The sequence below is a fragment of the Canis lupus genome, chromosome 10 (genome assembly GCF_003254725.2).
Source record: "Canis lupus dingo isolate Sandy chromosome 10, ASM325472v2, whole genome shotgun sequence".
In the NCBI taxonomy this organism is placed as follows: Eukaryota; Metazoa; Chordata; class Mammalia; order Carnivora; family Canidae; genus Canis; species Canis lupus.
In genome coordinates this window covers 59,263,788-59,285,311 of record NC_064252.1, presented here as the reverse complement: position 1 = coordinate 59,285,311, position 21,524 = coordinate 59,263,788, and the positions used below count along the sequence as shown (strand labels likewise).

Below are 21,524 nucleotides of genomic sequence, written 5' to 3'. Positions count from 1 at the left end.
TATTAAATTCTACCATGACTCCCCAACAAAGCTGCCAGTGAATTCCTTCTGGACAAATTCACAGCCCCTTTGAAGCTCCATTCTACAGGCTTTTTCTGCTGCATTTTATTTCATCGACCTCCTTTCTGACTTGTTATACTTTTAAAATGTAATTTTGATGACATCATAATCTCTTGCTTCTTCTACCTTGTTTTTCTTCCCCTCCCATTTCATGCCACTTTTTTCAGAAACTACCTGACCTCATTTCCCACTAATGGTTATTTATTTGGGCTTAATTGTTCTCCTATTTCTCTCTGATTCTCACCTTGCCAAGAAAACTGATGTGCACTTCATTATTTCTGGTACCCAGAAAGATGATATCCAAATCTCCCTTCTCTTGAAGAATGTTTCCTATCCTCATCAATGTGACACTTCTTAAAAATTCTGCTAGCATGTAAAACCCAACAAGTTGAAATAAAGTATTTACTGGAAAGGCATAATTAGAGGCTTCCCGAAGGTGAGAAACAAGAAAAACTTCTTTGCTTTAACTGCCATATTATCAAGTACTGGGTGTACTTGGCTGCAGGGCTGGATACAACTGAAAGGTTTTCTGGAGGCCACTGTAAAGTTCTGAGCAGGAAAAAGAAGGGGAAGTCTAAATGCACTGGTCTTCCTTTTTTTCCACCAGAATGTCTTATATGCCCAGGGCACCTGGGTGGCTAAGTTGGAAAGCATCCAACTCTTGATTTTAGCTCAGGTCATGATCTCAGGATCATGAGATCGAGCCCCGAGTTGGGCTCCACACTCAGCAGGGAGTCTGCTTGAAGATTCTCTCCCTTTGCCCTTCATCTCTGCTCATGCATATTCTTTCTTTCTCTCCCTCTCAAATAAATAAGTAAATTTTTTTTTAAAGAGGTGCTGCCAGAAAAATGTATGATTCTTTTTATACACAATTCAAGAACGGGTGAGACAAAACCATAGTGATGCTAGCTAGACATGGGAATATTGACTGGGCAGGGTTACAAGTAAGCCTTCTGAGATGCTGGAAATATTCTATATCTTCACTAAGTGATGGTTGCACATGTTTATGTATACAAGTATAAAAAGTCATCAAACTTTATACTAAAGATATTGAACCATACGGTAATGACAACTTTATATAACTTTAAAAATAAAAAAACTTTCTGTGCACAGTATACACTGATGTGGTTGACTAAATAAATAATGGAACCAGTTAATGAGGACAGAAAGAAAATATTGATCAAAACTACTATATATTGAAAAGGAGGTTTTTCTTAGTATCAGATCTGCACTTATGTTATATTTTGGCATCAGAGATTTGACCAAGTGCTAACAGGATCAAGTTTAGATAAACCAAGGTTGGTGAGTCAACAAAAAAAGTTTGAGTATAGGGCTTTGAATATAGAATATATTTACATAAATGATATTGTTTCAAATCTTCGTCTGAGAACTTAAACCTCTAGGTTCATTTGAGTATGTCCTCGGACACTGGGATTATGAGTTTGTGATGAGTCTCTGAAACATATTCTTCAGGAAGGTGTAACAAGAGGCTCACTGATGTTGACTTACAGATCTAGTTTAATAGAACAAGAGAATATGCCAAATGTGGTAAAACCTCTGAAGAGAAAAGAAAGGAAAAAGTAAAGTACACAAAAATATCAGGAGAATGACATAATTTGAGGGCCATGTTATAGAATATTCCAGAAAGGCCTAACTTGACTGTCAATGCTAGTGAAAAGTGGTTTATCACACCATTAATGCAATGTACAAAGAGAAAAGTGTGAATTATAAAGCAGGAACGCATTTGTGTCTTGAGATACATTTGTTGTCTAATTTCATATGATCTGTGCTGAACTAAAAACTACCAAATAATATACTTAGCAATAATATCAAGATTGCCTTCAAAACTCTCTGCGTGGCTTTGTAACCCAGGAGATAAATTAATGAATGAAAGCATTTTCCCCCTAGTGGCCTACCAATTGCCAATATCAGGGTAGAATGTTACCCTTAAGTTTGTACAGTTAAGATGATTTCATGAAATATGTCCTAAGGTATCTATGTTATTGATTATACATATAATTAACACATTACTATCATATTAAGCTATTGGTATACATACACATGTATACTAATAGTTTTACATTCTTTGGAGCCCTCTGACAGCTTATTACATAACCATTAAAGTGTTTCAGAAGGGAATTACTCTATAAAGTTATATTTTTGAAATTTCTAGATCAGAAAATCTGATCTCCTTGATTTGGGCAATAATTATTTACATATGATAGCCATATCTTTTTATTTATTTAATAATTTGTTTCCTAGCAGTGAGGAATACTGAAACAATGCAATAACTTGTTTTATAACATACTGATACATGTTAAATTTTTGAAAAATTTACTTTAAAAATCTGAAATTCTTTACTATGGTAATTTTTCCTTTTATTATTTTGCATTTTTGTGTTTATCAGTGAGGTATGATTTAATAGGACCTAGTTTTTTGGTATATTTACTGCTGCATATGAGGTCTTCATCATGAACATCAAACACTATTATTTGCAAATGTTCTCCACTCATAGATCAGGATCAGGCTATAGTAAATTAAAAGTGACTGAATCTCTCAGGCATCTCCAGTCCTATTACACACATGTGAATCTTGCCATTGGTATTGTTCTGCTAGCAAGGTTCTACAGAAGGTCCTAAAGAATCCAAAAGTTTCATAAATTTGGTTGAATAGAAAGTATTAACATTAAGTTTTATAATATGATTTAGAATTCCTTCGTTTTTAATCAAACTTGCTATAATTGTAATTGTTTGATGTTTTCTTGACTACTTTGATTCTCAAAACTTGGCCCAAGAAATACCAATTGACTGATAATCAGAATTCTCTTAAAAAAAAAAAAAGAATTCTCTTAATGGAGAAGAAATCAAATCAATATATACAATTCTTTTCTCTGGTTCATGTGGGTAAATGACAATACAATTCAATTTCGAAGACTTATAAAAAAATATACTAACTTTACCTGTTATTCAGTTTACTACAGTTACCAAAGTTTGTACATTAATAGTGCTTATTGAAGCCTTGGATCAGAATTACACTAATAAGTCACTAAGTCTTTTTGTTGGGCAGCCTGGGTGGCTCAGCAATTAAGCGCCTCCATCAGCTCAGGGCATGATCCTGGAGACCCTGGATCGAGTCCCACGTCAGGTTCCCTGCAGGGAGCTTGCTTTTTTCCCTCTGCCTGTGTCTCTGCCTCTCTCTCTCTGTCTCTCAGGAATAAATAAATAAAATCTTTTAAAAATATATTTTTGCTGCATAATTTGTGCAATGTTGTAAATGATTGCACATTAAAAAAAATATTTCATTTATTCTTGAGAGACGCAGAGAGAGAGAGGCAGAGACACAGGCAGAGGAAGAAGTAGGCTCCATGCAGAGAGCCCGATGTGGGACTCGATCCCAGGACTCCAGGATCATGCCCTGGGTGGAAGGAAGTCACTAACTGCTGAGCAACCCAGGGATCTCTAAATGATTGTACATTATGTGTACACTTATAAAAGTTGGAATGTTTTGAAAAGAATAGAAAATATAGTTGTCTTGAGTTTTTCATGGCTTCTAATAGCTATTCTTTTTAAAAAATGTACTTAATTATAAAATATAACTTTACTATAATCTGTGTTTTGGTGGGAGTTTTCTGGTTAACACTAACATGTATAGTGATGTATATTTTATTTTATATTTTTTACAGATTTATTCAATTTATTTTAGAGAGAGAGTGCATGCAAGCAGGGAGAAGGGCAGAGAGAGAGGGGAAAAAATCTCAAACAGACTCCTCGCAGAGTGTGAAGCCTAACATGGGACTTGATCTCATGATCCTGAGACCATGACCTGAGCCAAAATCAAGAGTCAGATGCTTAACTGACTGATCCACCCAGGAAACCCATAATGAATATTTTAATAAAAAATATTTTATACCTATATCTGGATTTTAAGATATGTATGTGTTGCAAACAAATGGAAAGATACACTATTCTCATAGATTATAAGAATTAATGTTAAAATGCCCATACTACCCAAAGCAATTTACAGATCAATGCAATTCCTATCAAAATAGCAATAGCATTTTTCACAGAATTAGAGCAGTTAATCCTAAAATTTGTATGGCACCATGAAAGACCCCCAAATAGCCAAAGCAATCTTGAAAAAGAAGAACAATGCTGGAAGTATCACAATTCCAGATTTCAAGATATATTACAAAGCTAAAATAATCAAAACAATAGAGCACTGGCACAAAAACAGATGCATAGATCAATGGAATAAAATAGAGATCCCAGAAATGAACCCACACTTACATGATAATTAATTTATGGCAAAGGAGGCAACAATACACAATGGGGAGAAGACAATCTCTTCAATAAATGGTACTGGGAAAACAGCTATATACAAAATAAAATTAAACTGGACAACTTTCTTACACTGTATACAAAAATAAACTAAAAGTGGATGAAAGTCCCAAATGTGAGACCTGAAGCCATAAAACTCCTAGAATGAAACATAGGCAGTAATCCCTTTGACATTAGCCTTCACATCATTTTTCTAGATACATTTCCTCAGGCAAGGGAAACAAAAGCAAAAATAGACTGTTGGAACTACATCAAAATAAAAAAAATTTTGCACAGCCAAAGAAACCATCAACAAGACAGAAAGGCAACCTACTGAATGGGGGAAGGTATTTGCAAATGCTATATCCAATAAGAGGTTAATATCCAAAATACATAAAGAACTCATAACTTAAGACCAAAAAACCTTCAAATAATCTGATTAAAAAATGGTCAGAAAACTCGCATAGACTTTTTTTTTCCAAAGAAGACATACAGATGGCTAACAGACATATGAAAAGATGCTCAGCATCACTAATCATCAAGGAAATGAAAATCAAAACTGAAATGAGAAATAATTATTTATGAGAATAAAAAAGAAGTAACAAGTATCGGTGAGGATGTAGAGGAAAAGGAACCCTTATTCTCTGTTAATAGGAATGTAATTTGGTGTAGCCATTGTGGAAAACAATATAAATATTCCTCAAAAAATAAAAAATAGAAATACCATGCAATCCAGTAATTCCCCCACCGGATATTACCCAAAGGAAACAAAGACGCCAATTCAAAAAGATCTGTGCACTCTTAGGTTTAATGCAGCAGTATTCATAATAGTCAAGATATGGAAGCAACCCAAATATCGATCAATGGATGAGTGAATATGTATCATAAACAAAATGGAGTATTACTTAGCCTGAAAAAGGATGAGATTGTGCCATTTGCTACAACATGGATGGTCCTAGAAGGTATTATGCTAAGTGAAATTAAGTCAAATAGAGAAAGACATATACCACGATTTCACTAATGTGTGGAACCTTAAAAACATAATGAACAAAATAAAAAGCTGAAACAGACTCATAAATATGGAGAATAAACTGATGGTTGCCAGAGGGAAGAAGATGGGAGGGTGGGCAGAATGGGTGAAGTGGGGTGGGAGGTATAGGCTTCCATCAATGGAATGAGTAAGTCATGAGAATGAAAGGTACAGAATCGGGAATATAGTCAATGTATTCTAATAGCATTTTATGGTGATAAATGGTAGCCACACTGGTGGTGATCATTGTATATACTTGTTGATTCTTTATGTTGTACACCAGAAACTAATGTAATGTTATGTGTCATGTATGTTCCAATTTAAAAGAAAACCTGTTAAAAAAATTAAAGAAGACCTGTATGTGCTGGCCTTCTGATATGAATAAATAATACTCCTCTTATTAATACAGATACATGCACAATCTTCTACTCCTTCTACTTCCCTATAAAGTGATACTTTTTTGTTAGTATCAAACTCTATTTGCTTGGATATTTGTCTGTCTTGAATTGATGTAATCATATTAAGCACTGCTCCAAATAATTTATTATCATGACTTGCATTGCCATGTCAAATCATTATTTATACTCGCTCTACTTTAGTTGCTTTTTTTCCATTTTGTACTAACCTTCCTTTTAAAAAAAAAAAAAAAAGATTTCATTTATTTGTGAGAGACACAGAGACAGAGAGAGAGAGAGGCAGAGACAAAGGCAGAGGGAGAAGCAGGCTCCATGCAGGAAGCCAGAGGAGGGACTCGATCCAGGTCTCCAGGATCGCGCCCTGGGCTGAAGGCAGTGCTAAGCCACTGAGCCACCCAGGATGCCCTTGTACTAACCTTCCTTCTCCCATTCCATAGATGGACAGTTATAGTTATGGATGAAACCACCATAGAATAATTTTGGTGCTAGTAAGCCTACATATTCCTGGGTTTTTATTTAAAAATGCACTAAACCAAAATTTGCTATAATTTGTAGTCCCGGAGCATAATGGATACCTTAGTTACATTATTGTTATTCTATCTTGCATTAAAAATATTCCAAATTTGGCTTCGATGGGACCATGCTAGGGTCCCAGTGTACTTCAGATCAGATAATCTGGAGAAATACAGCTTCCACATGGCTAAGACACTTGGCAGAGCTAAACACTGCTTGCAAGTGGGCCATAATGTAAATTCCTTTGTTATTTGGCTACTTATTCTGAAATTATAGTCTTCCATGTCCTGCTCTGTGTTGTAAATAAACCATATTGTGTTTATATGTGTCCTACTTACACATATTTTAGTATTAATTTCATATAATCACAGTAAAGTAACAGCACTATGAGAGACCTTGAAGTCCATCTGATTGTTTTTTTCTCAAACTGGAGTTTGTCATCCTGTCTGGTACAAAGGGGTACCTAGGTTACTGTAAGATACAGAATTTTTGAAACTCTTATATATATATGGTGAATAATAAATATGTTTCTTTTAATTAGTGGGAATTTGAAACATTTTGGGATTAAACAAAACTTTTTTATATTATGTTTTATGTAAAATTTTCATGGTTTGTATATGAGATTTCAAAAACATTCTTCTGTGCAGTGATTGATTTTGAATTATTGTGTTCATTTTCTATTGCCATCATAGCAAATTAGCAGAAATACAGTGACTTAAAGCAACCCTTACTGATTATGTCACAGTTCCGTAGGTCAGAATCTCTGAGTTTCGCAAGACTGAAACCAAGGTTTTGGGAGGCTGGGCTTTTATCAGAAGGTTCTAAGAAGAATCTGCTTTCAGGCTCATTCATATTAGCAGAATTCTCCACTTTACATTTGTAGAACTGAGGTCTGTCTTCCCTTGTCACATGTAGGGCAAGGACTTGTCTTTGCTTCTACAAGCCATCTGCATTCCTTATACATCCTTTTCCATGAGCCCCTGGCCCCACTCTAGAAAAGGTAGGCCAAACTTTTCACAAATGGAATCTTGCTGGTTTCTTTTACTTATACATCTCACTCATCTCTGATGCTCTAGCTAAAAGAGCTTTTGGCCTACCTGGATAAAACAGGATATTCACCTTATGTTAAGGTTCCCAACCTTAGTTACATATGTAAAGTCCTTTTGTTATAGTAAAGTAACAGGCTCATAGTTTCCAGGAATTAGGACTTGGACATATTTGGGAGGCCATGACTCAGCCTACCAGAACCTTTAGGCTCTTAGGAGAACACTTGAAAAGCACTGATAGTTTAATCATAAAGATTAGAAAAATCAGAACCAGAGAAAGTAAAGTGACGTGCTAAAGTTTATACAATCAGACTGACAGTTCTGCAGTTAAAACCCTATGATCCTGAATTCCAGTACAATGATCTTTTCTACTGAAGCATGCTATCATTCAATTTAATAATGCTTATAATGCTTATAGTTTTTGTAGTTATAGCATCTACATTTTGTACAATGCCAAATGGGGAACCAAAAAAGTCAGTAAAAGAGCTGCAATTTATAAATATTCAAATATTTTTATCTAATTATTTAAAAGGCAATAATAATTTAGGATACTTTTAAAAAAAATTTAGGATATTTAATTAATTTTTCTCACTTGTTCCTCTGGGTTTTTGCCATTGTTTTGGTTGAAGCTGAGCCTGGGAGTTTACTAAAGTGAGCCACTCTCTCAAAAAGAGAGATCCAATTGGAATTATTCAAAAAGGAATGTCCAATATGAAGCTTTGTGATTTGCTGAAAGTTCAGTGTTGATACTTATTGTAACTATGCTTATATTAAAAAAAAATCTCTGTAGCAGTTTTTTATATTATCTTATAAATGCTACCTAGTACAGCTGTGGCATGCAATCTCACCCTTCACAAGTATAGCAGTACACTTAGGTGAATCTATAAAACTTTATACTGGTACATCAAATTAACCTTGCACTACTGTGCTTAAGTGAAGCATGCTTTGAATTTTTTAATAATTCTTCAGCACATAGAAGGAAAGTGGGGAACCACAGGGACTCTTTGGAGACAAGAAGATGTTCAGTTCCTGAAAGAAACACATTTGCTTCCTAATGGCTTTAACAAAACAGGGATAAGCTGATTCTCTACTTTTCGCCCTTTATCCCCTCTTCCCTTTTCTTTCAAGGCTTTCTCCTTTTCTTCCTACTTACACTGTGGTTTTGCTCTGCTTGCTTCTTGATTCTTTTTTCTAAAATTCCTGCTTTCCCTCCCTAATTCTTATATGGAAACAACGAGACCGATTAACCTTAGAAAAGTATATACAACATGTATGTTTAAACCCTCTTATGGCAGAGAGTAGGATCATCAAATATTCCAACTGCTTTCTTACATTCCTGTTTTCTTTAATTTAGGTTGAAGCCACGTGACTAGGTGTATCCAATGGATTGTGAATAGAAACGTGTCAGTTTCAGGTCAAGGCAGTTAAGAGCCAATGTGTCTCCTCCATCTCTTTCTGCCTCTACTTTGTGTGATCCTAACGTCCATGAATTCTAATGGGGAAGCTACAAAATGGAAGATGGTTGCTCAACCCATTTTTAAGTCGGGCAAAACCAAACATCAAACATTTTTTGTATTAAGCCTCTAAGATTTTTAGATTTAGTCTAGCCTATCATGACCAATTTTCAGAAATTGGTAGCAGAAGTGGGTGACTAGCATCACAAAAATCCAGAATATGTTCTGTTAACTACCTCTCAAGTATAATACTTGAGACAAGGCAATAAGGGAACAGGTACTTGTGGATAGGAAAAAAAAGGCAATCCTTATTCTACAGTGACAAATCTTTTCAGGAAACTGTCATCAGTAGTAATTTAGGAAGCAGACCATGCAAGTGTATGCTGAGTTAGGAGCTCCACATCATGGTATCAGAAAAGTAAGCACTGGTATTGGATCTTAGTTTCTATTAACTGTGTGTAGGGAAGAATTGTAATAATGAGATTAGCGCAGGAAAGAGTTGTCTGGTTTGCAGCAGGAATAAGGGAAATATAGCATTCAGGCATATGGCTTTTGAGGGTTGGAAAGCCTACTGCTTCTAGAACTTAATCAGTAAGAAATAGTTATTTGGCTTTGAGGATCAAATTTAGTTATAAAAGCTTTAAAATAGCTGCCACTTACTTGAAAGAGAATGTATTCATTTTCTATTGCTATGTAATTAACAAATTACACAAATTTAGAACTACACTCATAACTTTATGGTATATAAATTATATCTCAATAAAGCTATTAAAAACAGAAATATATATTGATTTGTCTCATATTTTTCACAGGTCAGCAGTCTGGGCATGGGTTAATTGGATCCTTTGTCTCACAAAGATGCAACCAAAGTTTCAGTTGGGGTTGTGGTCTAATCTGATGCTGGGTTTCTCTTCTAGTTCACATATTTTTGGTAGAATTAATTTCCTTACATCTATAGAAGAACAAGCAATTTGCTTGCTCAAGGCCAGCAGAAGAGAGACAGCTTCTGTTGCTTCACATCTGACCTGTAGACCCTCTTTTAAAGGTTCAACTGATTAGGTCAGGCCCACCCTGGTGCATGTCCCTTTTGATTAACCCAAAGCCAACAGATTAGGAACCATAATTGCATGTACAAAAATTCTTTCACCTTTACCATATAACATAACTTAATTTCAGAAGTTACATCCATCATATTCAGATGTCCCATTCACACTCAAGGGGAGAACATATCCAGGACATATACCATTTTAGAATCCTGCCTACTACAGAGAGATAGGGAAACACGGGGGTGGAGAGAGAAAGAGAGAACGATAAAGTTATAGGGATTACAAAGTTAGGAAGTAAAGTAGATCTGAGAACAATGTCTTGAGAATAACTTTGGATGTGAAATCTTGCTGGCACACCTTACTGCAACAAGATTATAAGCCTGGAAAAAAAAAAAAAAAAAGATTATAAGCCTGGTATGTTTTTAAGGAAAATGGGTTGCCAATGAAATCTCAACCACTTTTGACTATTTGAAATTTAAAACCACCTTTGGTCCCATATCTTCCCAAAGCAAGAGGTGGGCAGCAAAGCTGTGTGGCTACCAATGAGAGCCTCTTCTCCAGTGGCTATCAAAGATGAATCAAGGAGGACAATGATAAAGGAAGAAACTTTTGCAGGTGGCCTCAGGGGCCACCGAGAACAATGGACAAAGGATTTTCTTCAGTAGTGGAATTAGGTTTTATCAAGGAGCCTCCCCACCCCAGAGTAAGAGGCCTGTAGTTTAGAGCTGTGTGTTTCCCATTTGTTATGGGCTGAATTGTGTCTCCCATCAAATTCATACTTGAAATGCTAACTCCCAGTTTGTTAAAATGTGACTGTATTCAGACATAGAACCTTTAAAGAGGTGATTACTTTAAAATGAGGCAGTTAAGGTAGGCTTTAACCCATCTGAGTGGCGTCCTTATAAGAAGAGGAAATTTGGACACACAGACACCATGAATGTATACACACTGAGTAAGGGTCACATGAGGGCATAGCAAGATGGTGGCTATCTGCAAGCCAAGGACAAGAGACCCAAAAGAAACCAAACTGCTAACACCTTAGTTTTGGATTTGTAGTTTCCAGAACTGTGAGAAAATTAATTTATGTTTTTTAAGTATCCCAGTCTGTGGTATTTTGCTATGGCAAGCCCTAGCAAAGTGACACACTATCCTTCCATTTTAAAATTGTCTATCTTGTTCCTGTTTCTGTTCTCTTGTTTGGTAGTAGGGTGATGGAGAAAGTGCTTAGATGATGAACGTTTTTGCTTTTCTTTTTCCTTTTAGTGTGGATCTTCACACAAAGAGAAATCATATCTGGACCAGATGATAATCCTGGCATTCCTGACATTTACATTGGATGGAATGACTTAAGGGGACTTGGGAATGTCTTCCCTGGGGACATATTGAGTGTATTCTATATGTAGGAAGAAGGGAGAAATGGATATTGAGTGACAAGCAGTATGGGTTTTGGCAGTGACAATAAGACACCAGATTTTCCATGATGCCCCTGTATATTTCTTTGCTTTGCTGAACTTTCTTTGCTCTGATAGGTCTTGATTTTATCATTCTCAAACTTTCATTCTCTCTTTCCATATGAGAGTATTAGACATTACTGCCTGTTGCCATTGGGGCTTACAGTGTTTCCTTCCAGAGCAGTACACATCCCTGTCCATGTGGCTAGTTTTGAACAAGGAGATATAAAGAGAAATGATGGTGCCAATTTTGAGCAGAAGTTTAAAGAGCCATTTGGTTTTTTCTACTCATTTATTTGAATCCATGAAGAGGAGTAGGATGGAGGAAATGTGTTTCGAGTAGGATGAATAGCATGAGCAGAAGCTGAAATACAGCACTGAGCATACTTCACAGGTATGGTGAACAGAACTAATTGGGAGGACAGAGCTGCGTTAAGGTAGTTTACACACAACAGGTACACACACACATTCCACAGAAAAGTGAAAATTATGTATCAGACCCTACACTGGTAGTATGGTAACAGTTCATAGGCGCCAGTCTAGGCAAACAGTCTCCAGCAGGGAAGTCTATAAAGGGCCACCCAGTGGAGCTATCTATCCATGAGAAATCCTGCAGCAGGAAATTTGAGGAGGCACATGCATACTTTTATATTCTGGGTATGATTATAATTTAGAATAGAAAGTATCCAAGAGAAATTATAGTCAACTTAATACAAGATCTTTTTTTTTTTTTTAGATTTTTACTTACTTATTCATGAGAGACACAGAGAGAGAGAAAGAGAGAAAGAGAGAGAGGCAGAGACACAGGCAGAGGGAGAAGCAGGCTCCATGTGGGGAGCCCGATGTGGGACTCGATCCCGGGACTCCAGGATCACGCCCTGGGCTGAAGGCAGGTGCTAAACGTTGAGCCACCCAGGGATCCCCAACACAAGATCTTTTTGAAATTAGAAAGTATGGCTCTCATTGCTTAATTTGATATTGCTTGGTTTTTAAATTTGACACGAGTTGGTGAATTCAGAATCCTTTTCCATATAAATACTGAGCAGGCATTTCCAGAGCATTCCTGCTGTGTCACTCACTAGTTGGGTAACCGTGAACAAGTTAATGAATCCTTGCTGAATTTCGGTTTTCTCATGTGTAAACTAGCTTTTAATAACAGCGCCAAATTCACAGGAGTTTTGCTAGAAATAAATCTGCTAGAATAAGTGCATGAAAATCACTTAGCACAGTGCCTGGTACATGTTAGGCATTGTTACCTCTCCCCCTCTCTTTCCCCTTTTCCTCCTCCTCCTCCTCCATTTTTACATTTGAAAAAAAAGGAACAAGGAAGAGGTGATTTTTTTAATATAGTACCTGTTTATCTAACACATGAACTAATGAATTAATATTTTTCTTCTAGAATATTTCTGGTGTTTGGTTTTGTTCTGGATTCTTTGTGTACATATAGCTAAAGTGTTGTGCATATTGTAGGAATACCCCTTCCCTCCAAACACATCCACACAAAATTAGCCACTGTTTATCTAGTGTTAACAATTAGAATAAAGGATATAATGTTGAAAAGAAAAAAAAAAGGAAACCTGGAGGTAGGGACGCCACACCGGACTGTAGCTGTAAACACCTCCACAAGATGGGTGTCATTAAGAACTAAGATGCGAATGTTGACATTGGCAAACATTTCCTGTTGCCTTTACAGACATTGGTTTTGTTCAAACCCATAACATTTTTTGTTTTTGTTTTTGTTTTTCATTTTGAGCAGGTGTAGGCAAACTACAGCCTACAAACCAAATCTGGCCCACTGCCTGTTTTTGTAAATAAAATTTTATTGAACATAGCCACCACCTCCTCCCTCCATTTCATCCGTATTGTCTATGGCTGCTTTTTGCTACAATGGTAGAGCTCAGTTGTCACAATGATACCATAAGGGCCACGAAGCCTATAATGTTCACTATCTGTTTCTACAAAAAAGAAACTGATGACTCCCAGTTTAGAGGAATGGCTGGAGATGTAGAAAAATATTATTTTTTTAATTTCTAAGGCAAACTATTTCTAACCCTTCTCTCTTGGCCAAAAGATAGTTTGGAGAGAAAAAAGAATCTTTCTTTTCTTACCTCTCTTTTGTTGTCTGGTGGTCTCAGGCTTATCATACCCTTGTCCTTCTAAGTAGCCAGCTTCAGAACCACAGTAGTATACTCTTGTCTCTCACCATGCCTAACAAATTACAATATGTCTGTGGCAAAGTTTGTTCTCATGGAAGGGCCAAAAGTTCTGTGACCATTAGGCAATCATGTCACAACTTCTAGAGAGCCTCTAGAGAGAAGCAAGACAGACTTCCTTTCCCTGTTTTGAAACAGACCTCCTTATTCTTAGGTCTGAAATCTATCCTCATGACCATAAACTTTCCTCATACAATTGACTAGATAAAGATCGACAAGTATAGTATGCTTTTTGCCATAAAGCTGGCGAATAATGAAATCCAATTGGATACTCTTGCTTCCTAGACCTGTGCCTAGTGGTGTGGTCTGCTGGGTTGATCGTGTCTTGTACACCCTCTTGGATATTTAATGATAAATAATAGGCCAGTAAGAAGTATTCAAGCATTCAGTTTGATAGCTTCAGAATGGCTAGCTACTATGTGCAGTGGGATTATAAAAATGGATTCGGGGTTTGCTTCAGTTTATCAAAAAGCTGTGAACTGTCCTTGAAACCCTGTGGATTTTAATTGCTTATAATGCCTATCTAAAACGATCCTATGAAAAGTGAATTTGATGTTTTCCCCTTTTCATGCAAGTAACATTTTTTTTAATATATATATAGATAAGGGGGAAAACCTGCAGAATTGTCAGAAATGCTGCATCCCACTTTATGAACCCTGAAGTAATGGCTTTACAAGAGGTACATGCAGGAGCCTGTTATTGACTGTGAAGGCATTCTGTATCGGTTGACTGTGAACTGAAGTATCGTTTTCCCTCTCATCCTGGCACCTGGATAATATTAAATTTGAACCTTTGATTTGATTGATACATCTCAGCAGCAGGACATTTAGACATTTATGTCATAAAACCAAAATGAAATATTTTATATCACTGAACATAGCCCTGCAAGGTACAGTAGTTAAAATCAAATGAAGTTAGCATCAATTTTACAGTTATTTAAAAAGCATACACACAGGCACACATGTGCACATATACACATAAACCCACCATAGAAATGCCCCCCTCTTTTTGTTTCAGAGTGACATTTAGTAAAAACATAAAGTTTACCTAAAGAAGCTGAGGTGGCAGCTTTAAATGCAATAAACAGGGACCTACTTACATATGCAAAACAGGCACTCACAGGTGCAAGAAAGGTAATTGCTGGTGCAAAATATGCCATTACCTGTTTTACAGGCACAACTGCCTGATTTGTAAGGGCAACTAGCTGATTTTTGTCTTCCTCTGCATATTTTTTATGTACAAATTAGTCGCTTTGGAAAATTCGGCACCAATATTTCTCTGCTCATAGGCCTAAAATATATTATGTATAGCAAACAATGGAAGCTTTACAGTCAGTCAGTGAAATGCATTTGTTGGCTATTTTTATTTGGAGAAATTAACACACCGAAAGGCTCTCTGAAATCTTATTTTTCTTCCTCTGATAACAAGATTTTTTTTGTGTAGTCCAGTGTGTTTCATTAGTGCTTTAAAATTTGCTGAAGCCAGGCGGCAAGTTGCCTGCCTATTAGTTTAACTGAGCGCCCATCACAGCAGTACATTATGCATTATCTTGGGAACAATTAAGACATGCCATCCCCACAAAGCAGTTTTTAAGTGGGCCAAACATATTTAATGGTAGGGTTTGTGGCACCCAGAATGAAAATACAATGAAAACTATAGGGAATATGTACTTACCCTAACACTAAACAGGTTTCTTATAATTCACATATACTCACTGGGGGATATGGCATCCCGTGTGTACGTTCTAAGTGTTGCTAATGAAATGTTTATCATCTATGGCAGCCTAAGCAGAAAAGCGTAATCTGTGGCCAGCTAAAGGGCACTGTTAACAACAGCAATCATGCATATTTAATATGTACATAATTATTGATCTCTTTAGTAAAAAAGCTTATGAATAATATTCATATTTAGGGCTAGGTGCTAAAGTATCCTGGGAATCAGGCATCAAGAGCTTAGCAAGTGATGGATTTAGACAGGTCAGTCAATGTCAGTCTAAAGGCATCTAATCGATATAGACAAATGTGTCAGAAAGGTAGTTTGAGAAATACCTTTATAATGTAGAAAAAAGGCCAGATTCAGTATCCCCTTTCCTTTCTTAATATGATACACATATGTTTCTAAAGCAAGAGTGCTTTTTATTATTTCTATTCCAACCACTCATGGTGGGTCAAATTAAAACATAGTGTATGTCCAATGAAGTCATCCTGCTCCCAGTATCATATAATAGGTAAGAGAAAAAACAAACAAACAAATAGTGTCTACAGCAATACAAAGCTTGTATGTCACTCTTAATATGTTTTCAACATTAAAATTTAGGAGTACTCTGAGAACAAACATTCAAGAAAATTTGTTTGAATGGTTTTACTGTCAATAAAGGTAAATTTTGTGGAAAAAGACTGGGAGCAGACCTATTGTGAGGCCACTGACAGTTCCATTTAATACAATTACCTGACTCCTGTTTAGAGGACACATTTCTTGTGAACAGCAGGGTATCATAGTTTTGGGGCACTTCAGTGACCAGATTTCTTATAATGGAGTGAGTTGAAGTGTTTCTAGTCAACTAAAGGAAGAAGTTTTGTATTAAACCCGAATTTCCACTTTAAGAGTCATTATTGAGGGAATCAGAATCAGAACTTCATCTCAGAAGGCATTTAGATCCAGATGGCATGGTGATGTTTCTTTCTAAGAGCTATACAATAGATTGTATGACATGTTATCAATGACTTTCTTGCTGGTAATTTTTATTTTTAAGAGCAGCACACAGATGAGGTTCGGGATACAAATTTAATTTCTTTTTAAAATAGTTTAGTTTTATGCTGTTTCATTGTCTCCTGTGAAACTTCATGAGAGCAGAAATTTGGTCTTGTTTCTCTGGTAACTAGCAAATATCCTTAATAGTGTTCTTTCAAAGAAACTAACATGAATAAATGCATGTAAAAATACTATAGAAAGGAAGGTAAGAAAAGGGGAAAGACTCTGGAAAGTTCTGGACAATATTTTTTTCCATTTTGCATGGGAATATTTTTCAGTATGGACAGTGATCTTCTACATGGAATGTGCTTCTGAAAGTATAAGATATTCAAATGTACTGTAAGATTCTATTTTGAGAATTATTTTAAATATATTTCAAATAATAAAGAAAAGGTAAAATCTCAACCTCTCACTATCAGCTACAAAGGAGACAATGGGCATCGCCACTGATTAACCACCTCATATGTCAAAAATGCTATCAATGGCCAATAAAAGAATAAGCTTTTTCTTGACAATCCAAATTAAGTATTCTGGCCTTTTTCAAGAGATGTCCATGGATATTTAAGAAGAATTAAGTATTACTAATTTATCCAATTTCAAGCATATGTGAACAGAAAAATATGGCATCAACTTCAAGAGTCAATGAAGGACAAAATAAAGTGCAGTATTATTGTAACTGATTCACATGTAATTTTTGCTGAAATTTGTATTTACTTTCATACAATTTTATTCTTTTTTAATGAAGATAACTCTTTGCATTTACAAAGAAATGTTATTTAATTTTTACAGGCTTATATGACATCTTACGAAAAAAAATTTACAAACTAAAGAAAATGTTCTTTTGGAGCTGTGTGCCTACTTTCTTATTTAGAACATATGAGCATCATATAAATATATATGTATATATATATTTTTTTACAAAATATATATCTGGTATAGAAAGTAAGGAGTCTGTTTCACTATATAAAAAGGCAACTGGAGATGATAGAGGAATAATAATAGCACTGAAGAAAAAGTGGAAGTAAAGCCTTGTACAAAACAAGAATTGATTCTGAGAGGGATCAATATATGTTTGCATATAAAAATTACACCTACTTTGGAAAATATAATGAAAGAGCTGAAATCTGGAAATCATTCACGGAAAACGAACCCTTGAGAATAAAAGGCACAAATTGGAGACTTGGGTAAAGTGTGCAAAGTTCTTCTTGAAAATATTGATTATGAGCCAATAAAACTAAGAGAATTGGCTCTAAATATACATACTCTATACTCTGTTAGGATCTAGTTTGCTTTCTCTTTTGCTCTTCCTCTCTCTACACATGTTTCCTCTTCCAGATTCCACTTCAAATGCAATTTTGGCTCTCTCTATTCTATGTTCTCTGGGCTTGAACTGCCTGTGTTGCTCATACTTTGCATGTTCTGAAATACCATGCCCTGCTTTACCATAACTTTGAATAAAGAACTGTTATTAATAAGGTAAGTTAGCTTAAGAAGAGAGCCATCTCCAAAAGAAGAGCAAAACCAGTTCTTTTTCCAAGCCATAAGGAAATTTGAAAGGAAGAAAAAAACTAGGTTTAAAAACAAAAAAAAACAAAAACAAAAGGAAACTCAGAAATACATGATTTCCAGATTTATGCACATGTATCTCTCATCTTGCCTCCTTTGATTGGATATTTTTTGGGGGGACATGGGCATGTGATAATGTCTTTTTATTAGCGCTAAGGACTCTCACAGAGCCCCTTTCTAGCTACTAGAGGGAGGTAATGTAAACGAAAAATAGGAGAAACCAAAAAGTTAATAGTAAAAGTTAATATTCAGAGGAAGAAAGAATAAGCTGTTACTGCAATCATCAACCTGATGTATTAAGTGTAACTTGTAGTCTGGAAAGAGTGGTTTCAACTACAAGATTACCCTGGATTTCCTCCTTTTAAATCTCTTATCACCTTGTATAATTGTTTCTATGTATTTAATTTTTCAACTTAGTTACTTAAAGAGTTCATAGACTGTGTAAAATGAATATTCTTTTTCAACAAACATTAATTGAATAGGGAAGACTGAATGTGTGAGTGTTAAGAAAAAGAATAACAGTTAAGGGTTTAAAGTTTTGTTGATTAAGGAGGGCACATGATGTGATGAGCACTGGGTGTTATACTATATGTTCACAAATTGAATTTAAATTAAAAAAAATAAAGTCTTGTTGACTTGGGAAATGTTCATTTAAAAAAAGGTAGCGTCTGATGAATGTCAAGTGGGATTCGTAGGAGGTAAAGAAGCTACCAAAGTTAGTCACCTCTCACAGCTGGGAAGGGTAAAGAAAGTATGGGTCTCTTATATATCTCTGCTATTGCTCCTGAAGAACTCCAGCCCCCAAAAAATCATGCTACTGTGTGCACCCTTGAGAGGGACTCAGAGCCCCTCGGTCTGTTTACCTTCTGGCTTCCCAAATACCATTAGCACCCCCAAAATGGAGCATGTGGGGTTCTGAAAGCAATGACATACTTGAGACTTTCTAGTTTTCAGAGTAAAAGATTCAGCAGACAGAGTGTGTTCAATTTTGTCACTTCTCAACTGATCTAGGCTCCTTCTCCCAATGCTAACTCAGAAGCCACGATTTCCTATGCTGTGTTGAAATGCAAGCATGGTGTGCCTAAAGAGGATACAGGGGTTTTTTTCACAGCAGGATGGGCTGCCTGGAAGGAAGAAGAATAAGAAACCAGGAATCCTACTAAGGTGGGGCAGATGCTTCAGCTACAACTATGATCAGAGTGGGGCAGGGAGGCCCAGAAAAGCAGGGTGTGGTATTTACAGAATAAAGCAGCAGAAAGCAGTGACCCCATCAGTGCTAATTGCAATAAGACCTAAGTCTCCATCAGTGAAGGCAGAGCTGGATAACTAACATCTCAATTTTTATAAACTTCTAATTGAGTTCTTAATATTCATTCATTCAATCATTCATTCATCCAATCTATATTTAATGATCCCTCTGGGGATCTAAGGAAGGAACAATATAAAATGTATCATGTGCTACAATAGAAATTAATAAGTACAATGGGAACAGAAATAAAGGAATGCATAATTTTGCCTCAGGGAGGGAGCCAGGGAATGTTCTATAAGGGATGTGACCGTTGAACTAGATATTAAAAGATGATGGGCTTTCACAGGAGGAGGAGAGAGGGCATCTTAGAGGGTTCTGAGTGAAAATTGGATTATTTAGTTTTGCACACACTATTGAAACGTGGACTTCTTGACTGCTTATCAGTTGTGTGGCTTCACAGGATTTTCGTAAGGAATATGAAACACGTGAACAATGTTTGAGCCATTTAATATTCATAAATTTACCATTATTTGCCAGGTAACATGCTGGAAAAATCAGTCTCTGAGGTTCAAGAGAAACTATATTGAGGTATCAAATATAAATGACAGATTTGGTCGAAAAAATATAATTTACTGAAACAGATGTAAAGGAGGAAGAAAGTAGGCAGTTAAAGCTTTTACTTTGTCCCCTTGGTGTAGCCTCAATCTAGGTTTTGGGCAGATTTACCGTTTTACCCAGAGATGGTCTCACAATGGAACTTAATAAACATTTGATGAGATAATAGTGATTGGTAACAATAAAAAAGTTGATGATGACCAACAATGGTAATACTGTTATTACACATAGTATCATTTCATGATCTGTATCTTTCCTGCTTTTCCATCTCTTCCCATGTAAAGAGGACGGCTCAATTCCTGATGGATCAGCTGTCCTTAGATGAGTGAATTGTCAGGCCTTTCTTAGGATCCAAATCCACTCAACTAATCTAAATCCCCTCAGACACAAGTAGCCTTAGGAAAACCTAAAGTTTGAGCTAATTGGGTTGTATTGTATATAAGTAATTCAGATGAGGTATTGAAAACAAGATTTTAGAGTTTACAGAGGATACTAAAACTGGAGGCTGAGCAAATAATGAGGAACAAAACAATCAGACTCAAAAGGATTTGGATTGTATAAGTAATTGGATCAGCAGATGGCAAACGCAGTTCAGTACAGGAAAATGTAAAATAGACTTGAAGCAAAAGAAACAAACTAGAGAATGTGCGCTAAATGGAACAATCATCCAGAACGCTGACCAGGAAATGGAAAGGAGGGGCTATTAAAAAACATAAATCATGGCAACTCTTAGCTTATGGCTAATTCTGTTGCTTTAGCATCCTATCAGAAAGAATGTGCATGCATATTATCTATAGTGGGAGCTGACTGTACCCTATGGGAACTAGCAGTATGCTCCACGTTTCAATTACTTCACCACTCAGTTTTGTAGAGGCACCTTTCAAAAATTCTTAAGGTGTTACTTTTTTGAATGCAAATCTTTCTCCTTTTTTGTTTAGGCTTATGCTCATTATTCTATAATTATCCTTCTCAGACATTGCTGGAAAGATTCAGAACAATGTTTTCAGGATAGTTTACTAATTACCCTATATTTCACCATGTCAGAAAATCCCCAGGAGGATCCACATCCAGGTATCACACTCCCCATTTGCCCCATTCCCTGAAGATACAATGTATACTTTGCAGGGGTGAGAGATCAACTGTTCAGTGAGGCAGAGGGAGAGGCAATACATTTGAAATTCTCTGTGTGCCTGTAAGAATTACCTGGGCAGCTAGTTTAAAAATGGAAACACCTAAATTCCTCCTCCAGAGGTAGACACAGGCCAAACAAGAGGGGGCCTGGCAATCGGCACATTGATGAAGCATTTTGGTGATGCTCGGTTGGAATTGGGAGACATTTTGAGAAACACTGGGTAGAAGGGGTGGGGGAAAGAAAGAACACCAGTCCTGCTCCTTCCTCATCTAACTGAATGATTAACTTATGGACAGTCAAACTGCTCAGGCCTCATGTTCTTTACCTAGAAAATGAGTATATTGTCTGTCCAGCATACCTGGCACAGGAGCAAGTTAAATAATGTCTGAAACCTTATTGCATACAAATATAAACCTAAGGTAAAATGCTTGCCAAAATGTAATGTGTACTATTGTGATCCCACAATAACATGCTTTTAAATGGATGACTGAGGCAGCCATCTATACCCAGCCGGAGTTAGATTTTTCTTTTTATCTGTTGCCACAGGAATTCTCACCCATAGCTGATCTCTGCAACCAAATAGGTACTGAAAGTAGTAGGTGTTTTCCTTTGTGTACTCTTTAAAAGTGCTAACAGAAGGTCACTGTGTCCCCATGGTTTTGTTAC

The 21,524-nt window shown here is 36.2% G+C and overlaps 1 protein-coding gene across 1 annotated transcript in view; it reads right to left on the bottom strand.

Annotated features, from left to right (window-relative positions):
- The window catches only part of VRK2 (VRK serine/threonine kinase 2), a 216,092-nt gene extending 202,633 nt beyond the window's left edge, over positions 1 to 13,459 (bottom strand). Inside the window, exon 1 of the mRNA XM_035696513.2 lies at positions 13,441 to 13,459. The gene's annotated coding sequence lies outside the window, so the exon portion shown is untranslated. The remainder of the gene's footprint in view (positions 1 to 13,440) is intronic.
- Positions 13,460 to 21,524: the final 8,065 nt, after the last annotated feature.